This window comes from Myotis brandtii, unplaced genomic scaffold, assembly GCF_000412655.1.
Source record: "Myotis brandtii unplaced genomic scaffold, ASM41265v1 scaffold654, whole genome shotgun sequence".
Lineage (NCBI taxonomy): Eukaryota > Metazoa > Chordata > Mammalia > Chiroptera > Vespertilionidae > Myotis > Myotis brandtii.
The window spans coordinates 902,939-912,428 of record NW_005370538.1 but is presented as its reverse complement, the minus strand read 5'-3'; the positions used below and the strand labels follow the sequence as shown (position 1 = coordinate 912,428).

At 39.9% G+C, this 9,490-nt stretch overlaps 1 pseudogene; it reads right to left on the bottom strand.

Moving 5' to 3' along the window:
- Positions 1-7,670, bottom strand: part of LOC102260167 — a 69,647-nt pseudogene extending 61,977 nt beyond the window's left edge.
- Positions 7,671-9,490: the final 1,820 nt, after the last annotated feature.

The following is a 9,490-nucleotide window of genomic DNA, read 5'->3' as shown; positions in this document are numbered from 1 at the left end:
CTTTTCTTTTCTTTTTTGTTTTATTTTTTCCATCACCATTTATCTCCTCTATATCTTCTTCCACCTCCATCCACCCTTCCCCTATATAAATTTTTTCATTTTTATGAACATAATTTTTACCATTTTTATTTTTTGTGTTGATTGCTTGCATTGAGAAATACTATTTCTTTTGTATAGTAACTTTGTATTTTGTTACCATACCAAATTCTCTAAATAAGTCTTACCGATTTTACTAGAGTGTGTTGTTTGTCTAGCTGTACACATATACCATTAACAAAGGAATAGATATCTGATATTTATATTAGTTCTGTCTTTTATTCTTTGGGGTCTTTTTTTAAAAAATAAGCTAGAGTCTCCAAGGCAATGTTGAATAATATTAGGGGTAAGAGGCATTCTTATCTAGTTTTGAATTTGATTTGAACAGGTCAGTATTTGCCCTTCGGGATAATATTTGGCATCTGTTTTTGGTAAACTGTCTGTATTATTTTAAATAATCTCTCTATATAAAAGCCTAGGCGATCATTATGACCAAACGACCAGAGCAACCTGTCAACCAGTCACTATGATGCGCACTAACCACCAGGGGGCAGACACTCAACACAGGATCTGCCCCCTGGGGGTCAGTGCACTCCCACAGCTAACCTCCTGCAGCCCCTCCTCCAGGCCGGCCAACCTCCCGCGGCCCCTTCCCCCAGCTGGCCAACCTCCCCCAGCCCCTGTCCCTGGCCTGCGTGCCCCCCATTGGCCCCAATCAGGGGTCAGCAGGCCAACCACCTGTGGTACCTCCCCCCAGGCCCCAATCGGGGGGGCCTGGCTGGCCAACCTCCCGTGGTCACTCCTCCCTGCTGGCCTGCCCCCCATAGGCCTTGATCGCTGGCCAGGCCAAGGGACCCCATCCATGCATGAATTCATGCACCAGGCCTCTAGTTTTCTTATAATCCTATTTAATTTAGAAATGTATTAATAATACAGTTGAATTTTATCAATTGATTTTTAAGTGTTTCTTGATTTGATTATTCATATGGTTCTCCTCTAATTTATTGATGTAATGAATTATTTTGATAGATGTGCTGATATTGAACCTCTTTTGCATTTTCAAACATAATCCTATATGCCAGTTAGTAATTTATATGAAACAAATCAGTCAATATCTCAGTGGCTTCAAAAACAGCAATGATTTGTTATCCCTCATATTAGTTTGGGATCTGGAGGATCTGGTCTGGGCTCTGCTGAGTGACTGCTTGTCACTATAGGTCTGTTGAGGCTGCTTTGCTTCAGGTTGTGGTGACTAGAATGCCTCTTCCCCAGATAACCCTTATCCTGCTGTTGGAGCGAGAAGGCTAGTCAGACTAGTCTCCGGGTGACTGCCAGAATCACAAGACCGAGGGTGAAAATGCATAAGGAGGACCTTGGATGGGAAGTGGCACATTTCTATCTCATTTTACTCACCCAAACAAGATATTTGACTGATCCCAAAGTTAAGGGACAAGAAAATATATACCATATCAGTATTTATGGCAGGAACTTCAAAATTACATGGAAAAATTCCTAGAGCCAGAGATAGGGAAAGAATTGGGATGAGTAGTATATTCTACCATGCCCTTATGTAGCCAAACTTTAACTTTATTGAAATATTGCTGGATTGTATTTGGAGGAAAGTTTTATTCAAAATTTCAGCATCTATATTTAAAAAGAGAATATTTATAGATTTCTCTTTTGTAGCCTCCTTTGCAGGTTTGGATATTGAATTTGGGTTGGCTTCATAAAAAGGAATTAAGGGGGTTCCCAGTGACCTGCTTTGTAGAAGACCCCAGCAGCTTTTGCCATTAAAGAAATCAATGGCCAGCAAAGCCATCACACACTTCCCTGCAGATTTCACTGGACTTTGCCCCACAGGTATTTTAATGCACTGATACCAGCCTTCTGACTTCCTCTCAGTTCCCTTCCCCTTGCTGCTGCCTGAGCTCCAGACTCAGACCCAGACCCACAGCAGCAACCAACCCAGACCTCTTTGGCTGCACAAGTGCAAGACTAAAATCTAGACCCCCACAGCCACTCTCAGGACTAGACCCTCCAGTTGGGTACTTGCAAGACACTAACCTGACACCCATCACCAGCCTCAAATGCCATGTTCGTACATGTGGCAAGATCTTAACAGCTATGGAATGCACATTGATAGCCAAGATCCCCACAGCTGCTTGTGAGCCTGCATCTCCTTGTCTCCTGTCACTGGCCCGCACCACTGAGCTCACCTACAGCTAGCTCCTCCATGCCCTCAGCCTGACTGTCAACAGTTGCCTCCCCTGCCTTGTACATGCCCATGGGGAGATCATGCAGCAACAGGAGGACAGAACATTCTATCCAACAATAGCAGAATGCACATTCTTTCAGGTGTACAAATAAAATTCTCCAGGATAGATTATAGGTTACATAATAAAACAAGTGTCAGCAAATTTAAAAAGGTTAAAATCATACCAAGTATCTTTTCTGACCACAATGGTATGAACCTGGAAATCAATGATAGGCAAATAACTGAAAAAAATTACAAATATCTGGAAATTAAACAACACATTGCTGAACAACTAATAGGACCAAAGATGAAATAAAAAAATATCTTGAAACAAATGAAAGTGGAAAAACAGCATATCAAAACTTATGGGATGCAGTAAAAAGAGTGCTAAGAGGGAAATGTATAGTAATAAATATTTTATATGTATATATGCATAAACCATGGGCAATAGCATGGTGAGGGCAAGGGGCGGTGCAGGGTGGAAGGGATCAATAGGAAAAAATGGGAAATATGTAATACTTTCAACAATAAATATGCACTTTTTAAAAAGACCTCAAATAAACAATCTAACTTTACACCTCAAGGAACTAGAAAAACAAGAACGAACTAAACCCAAAGTGAGCAGAAAGTTGGAAATAACAAAGATCAAAGCAGAAATAAATGTAATGGATAATAGAAAACAATAGAAAAGACCAATAATAGCTAAGAATTGGTTTTCTGAAAAGAGAAAAAAAATAGACAAACCTTTAGCTAGACTTACTAAGAAAAAAGAGGGAACTAAAAAATAAACAGCCCTCGCTGGTTTGGCTCAGTGGATAGAGCATTGGCCTATGAAAGGTCCTGGGTTCGAATCCAGTCAAGGGCACATGTCTGGGTTGCTGGCTCAATCCCCAGTAGGAGGCATGCAGGAGGCAGCCAATCATGGATTCTCTCCATCATCGATGTTTCTATCTCTCTCTCCCTCTTCCTTCCTCTCTGAAGTAAATAAAAATATATTTAAACAATAAACATATAAATGAAAGAGAAAACATTACAACTGGTATCACAGAAATAAAAGGATCATATAAGACTACTCTGAGCAATTATATGCCAATAAATTAGACAACCTAGAAGAAATGGATAAATTTCTAGAAACAAACACTCTACCAACCCTGAATCATGAAGAAATAAAAAATCTGAACAGACTAGGAATAAGTAAGGTGATTGAATCAATAATCAAAAACCTCCCAGCTGAGGAAAGCTCTGTACCAGATGGCCTTACAGGTGAATTTTAGAAACCATTTAAAGAAAATGTAATGCTGAATCTTTTCAAACTTTTCCAAAAAAAAAGAACAGAAGAGAATGTAACACTCCCAAAATCATTTTATGAGACCAGAATACCATGATATACCAACCCAGATAAGGATACCACAAGAAACAGTAACTACTTCTGATGAATATAGATACAAAAATTCTCAACAAAACACTAGCAAACTGAGATCAATAGTGCATTAAAAGTATCACATACAATGATCAAGTGGGATTTTACCCATGGATGGCTCAACATCCAAATCTATAAATGCGATTCACCACATTCATAAAATGAAAGACAAAAGTCATATAATCTCAATAGATATAGAAAAGGCAGTTGACAAAATTTAATATCCTTTCATGATTAAAAAAACCCTCTCAATAAATGTGTATAGAAGAAATGTACCTCAAATTAATAAAGGTCATATATAATAAACCTATAGCTAACATCATACTCAAAGGTGAAAGGTTGAAAGGTATTCCTCTAAGATTAGAAACAAGACAAGCGTGTCCACTCTCACCACTTCTATTCAACAGTACTAAAAGTCCTAGCCAGAACAACTAGGCAAGGAAAACAAGTAAAAGGCATCCAAATGTGAAAGGAAAAAGTAATATTGTCTGTTTTCTGATAATCTGATCTTGTATATAGAAAATTCCACAGACCACCCAAAAACCCATTAGAATTTAATAAGTGAATTCATAAATTTTCAGGATACAAAATCTACATATAAAAATCAATTACATTTCTGTACATGAACAACAAACTATCTGTAAAAGAAATAAAGAAAACAATCCAATTTACAATAGCATCAGAAAGAATAAAATACTTAGGAATAAATTTCACCAAGGAAGTGAAAGATCTATACAAAAAAAGCTATAAAATATTGATGAAAGAAATTGAAGAAGACAAAAATAAATAGTAAGATCCTATGTTCATGGATTAGAGGAATTAATATTATTGAAATATCCAAACTTCCCAAAGCTATCCATAGATTCAGTGCTATTCCTATTAAAAGTCCAGCGATATTTTTCACAGAAATAGGAAAAACAATCCTAAAATTTGTATGGAACCACAAAAGTCTTTGAATAGCTAAAGCAATCTTGAAGAAAGCTGGAGGCCTCACACTACCTTATTTCATTCTATATTGTAAAGATATAGGATTTGAAACAGTATGGTACTGGCATAAAAATAGACACATAGACCAATGGAACATATTTGACAGGCCACAAACAGGCAAGAATACTCTATCAGGAAAGGATAGTATCTTTAATAAATGATGCTGGAAAAACTGGATATCCACATGCAAAATAATGAAATTAGACCCATATCTTATACCACTAACAAAAATTAAACCAAAATGGGTTAGGGTTTTAACATAAGGTTCAAAACTTTTTAATTCCTAGAGGAAGATATAGAGAAAAAACTCCTAGACATTGGTCTTGGCAATGGCTTTTTTGGATATGACACCAAAAGCATAGGAAACAAAAGCAAAAATCAATAAGTGGGACTATATCAAACTAAAAAGCTTCTGTACAGCAAAAACAAACAAACAAACAAAAACAAAACAAAACCCACAAACAAACAAACAAAATCAACTAAAGGAAAAAGCAATCTATCAAATGGGAGAAAATATTTGCAAGCCATATATCTGATAAGTAGTTAATATCCAAAATATATGAAAAAACTCATAGAATTTTATAACAAAAAAATCCAAACATCCTGATTAAAAATTGGGCAAAGGACCTGAATAAGTATTTTTCCAAAGAAGATATATAAATGTCCATGAAAAGGTACTCAATATACCTAATCATCAGGAAAATGCAAGTCAAACCTACAATGCGATATTGCCTCGCATCTATTACTGTAGGTATAATAAAAAAAGGCAAGAGATTACTAGTAAAAAAATGCTGGTGAGGATGTGGAGAAAAGGGAGCCCTGGTCCACTGCTGTGGGAATGTACATTGGTATAGCCACTATAAAAAACACAGTATGGTAGGTCCTCAAAAAATTAAAAATAGAACTATCATATCATCCAGCAATCCCACTTCTGGCTATATATCCAAAGGAAATAAAATCAGTATCTTGAAGTAATATCTGCACTCACATGTTCACTGCAGAATTATTCACAATAGAGAAGACATGGAAGCAGCATAAATGTCCATTGATAGGCGAATGAGTAAAAAGATGTGAGATATATATATATGTATGTATGTATGTATGTATGTATGTATATGTATATGTATATATGTATATATACACACACAGGATGTTTTTCAGACATAAATGAAGAACATCCTGCCATTTTTTGCACTGCAGATGGACCTTGATGCCATTATGCTAAGTGAAGTAAGTCAGACACAGAAAGAGAAATCATGTCTGATGTCACTAGTTTGTGGAATCTGAAAACATCGAACTCATAGAAACAGAGAGAAGAATGGTGGTTGTCAGGGCCTAAGGGGTGAGAGAAATGGAAAGATGTTGGTCAAAGAGTATAAACTTTTAGTTATAAGATGAATAAGTTCCAGGGATCTAATGTATAGCATGCTCATATAGTTAACAAGTATTTTATACTTGAATATTGCTATGAGAATAGATGTTTAATATTCTCACTTTTATAACAACAACAAAATGGTAATTATGTGAGGTGATGGGAATGTTAACTAACCTTAATTTGGTTATATCATATATACATGTATCAAATCATCACATTGAACACTTAAAGTTACACAATGTCATGTGCCAACTATATCCCAATAAAACTGGGGGTAGGGAGAATTAAGGGACTTCCCTCCTCTTTTTATGGTCTGGGATAGTTTAAATGACATTGAAAGTATGTTTTTAAAAATAGTTGAATTAAAACAGATGAACCAATCTTTTATGATAACTTTTTCAGTGGTAACTAACATTTTCAATCTCATTTCTGATAATCTATTAAACACTTCTTGTTGGGTTAATTTTGGTTTCTAAAAATATTCTTTTTCTCAATGTTTTCAAATTTGCTGTTATAGAGTTTAATATAATATCATTTTATAATTGTCCCATATAATAAAAGCACAGTGACCATAATGGCATAACAACCAGAATGACCGCTCAACCAATCACTATGAGGTGAATTGACCACCTCTCGGTCCCTTCCCCACAGCCCGCAGGCTCCAATCGCCAGATGGTAAATGGAGAAATGGGATGGGTGGCAGCGGGGTGGGACTGGGGACTGGCACGGGGAACCAGGTGGGTGGTGGTGGTGGGGTGAGACTGGGGACTGGTGAGCAGGCAGAAGATGGCCTTGATCACAGGCTAGGCCTAGGGACCCTTACCCACACATGATTTCGTGTACTGGGCCTCTAGTTTAAATATTTTATGTGTAGTTTTTCATGTCCCATCTTGTAAATATTTATTCTTTTCCTTAATCAGACTTGCAACAGGGTTATCTGTTTTATTAGTCTTCTCAAAGAACAATTTTTGGTTATTTCATTAGCTTTTTTTTGTTGTTAAAGCCTTTTCCTACTTATTTTAGTTTAATTCATGGTTTTCTCAAATATCTTAAGATGAATACTAAATTCCTTTATCTTTTCATCTTTGTTAATACTGAAGACATTTATGAATGTAATTTTTTCTAAGTACAGCATTCATTATGCTAGGTAGGTTTGGGTATAAAGTTTTCTTTTTTTATTACTTTCTAGATAGTTTGTAATTTCACTTTTACCCAGTGGTGTTCTAGCAGTGTATTTTTTAAAATTTACAAATTGTTATTTTTTCATCTTTTAAATTATTTATTTACAATTCAGTTATGTTCAGAAAAGTTCTTTTGTAGTACCTTTTTAAAATTACTGCTTTAAAATTTTTTTCTATCTCTTCCCTCTTCTCCTTCTACAAGGCTTATTATTTTCCAGGATCTGCAAGTCTCTTACATTTTCCTTCATGATTTCCCTCTCCTGGTATTTTTGACTTGGTGCTCTGTGAATCTTCTTCCACTTTATCTTCAAGGTCACTATTTTGGGTTTTAGTGGTGATCATCCTCTCCTTCAATTCATCTACTGAACTATTTTGTTGGGCAATCACATTTTGCTGTTCCAGAAAGTCTCCTTTCATGCTGCACAAGAGTTTCTGCATATGTTCCTATTTTATTGCTGTTGTTCAAGTTATCATATGTCTGTCGTTCCACCAGTTTATTTCTTTATTAAAAACTAGAGGCCTGGTGGGGTCCCTCAGGCCTGAGCCCTCTCGCAATCCGGGACCCCTCAGGGGATGTCAGACTGCTGGATCCCCTGGAATTGTGCTGAAACTGGCAGTCCAACATCCCCTGAGGGATGTAGTACTGTGCAAAGAAGCAGGCAGCCAAGGAGGAGCCTGAGCCCTGGCCTGGTGCTGCACTGCTCCCACTCATCTGGGGCCCCGCTGCATCTGCTGCCTCTGCTCAGTAAGCTTGCTGAGTGGCGCTCCCACTGTGGGAGTGCACTGACCATGAGGGGGCAGCTCCTGCATTGGTCAGTGCATGTCATAGCGACCAGTCAACTAGTTGTTCAGTCATGCAGTCATTCGGTCACTTTGGCTTTTATATATATACTAGAGGCCCGGTGCACAAAAATTTGTGCACTCGGGGAGGTACCTCAGCCCGGCCTGTGCCCTCTCACAGTCTGGGACCCCTTGGGGGATGTTCACCTGCTGGCTTAGGTCCGCTCCCCTGGGGATCAGGCCTAAGCTGACAGTCAGACATCCCTCTGACAGCCCAGAAGCCCTCAGGGGATGTCCGCTTGCCAGCAAGGAGCAGGCCTAAGCTGCAGTCGGACATCTTTAGCACTGCTGAGGAGGCGGGAGAGGCTCCCGCCACCAGCGCTGTGCTGGCAGCCGGCAGCCTGGCTTGCGGCTGAGCAGAGCTCCCCTTGTGGGAGCGCACTGACCACCAGGGGGCAGCTCCTGCATTGAACGTCTGCCCCCTGGTGGTCAGTGTGTGTCACAGTGAGCAGTCATTCTCAGTCATTCTGCTGTTAGGGTCAATTTGCATATTACCCTTTTATTATATAGGATTAGTGGCCCGGTGCACAAAATTCGTGCACATTAAAAGGGGATTAATTAGAGGAAATATTTTAATATTGCTATTTGCCCTTTCTCTATAATAGAAGTGTCAGAGAGGAAAGAAAATTAGTAAAATGTATATGAAAATCTTCCTCTTGTCAGAGTCGCCGCGGGACTCAGAGTCAAGTCCCTGCCCACTCACAGCACCTCAAAATCATGTGAGACTCAGACCCAGCCAGCCCTACAACCATTGGGTGAGATCCAGACCTGGCCAGCCCCGCCCTTGTCCAGCCCCACTGGGCGGGGGGCGCCCTCTCAAGCCCTGGTGCCAGGGTGGGGGGTGCATCTTGAGGTCCCCCATAAAGCCCTTCTGGGCGGGGGGAACGGCCTGTGGTCCCCTGGCCTGGTGCCGGGGTGGGGGGCGTGGCCTGAGGTCCCCTGTCAAGCCCCACCAGGCAGAGTGTGCAGCCTCAGGTCCCTGCTGATGGCTCATTAAGGCTCATTACGGGAACTTGGCCTCCACTGTGGGTGCAGCCATCTTGTGTTATGGAAACCCCATATCTGCTGTGGGCACAGCCATCTTGTGTTATGGAAACCCTGACTCCACTGTGGGCATCACCATCTTTGTGATGGCATGACAGTCAATTTGCATATTCCCCACTTAATTAGATAGGACTAGAGGCCTGGTGCACATAATTCATGCATGGGGGGGGTCCCCTCAGCCCAGCCTGCACCCTCTTCAATCTGGGACCCCTCGGGGGATGTCCAACTGCCGGTTTAGGCCCGATCCATGGGGCCTAAACTGGCAGTTAGAAATCATTCTCACAATCCTGGACCACTGGCTCCTAATCGTTCACCTGCCTAGCTGCCTGGTCACCCCTAACTGCCCCCTGCTG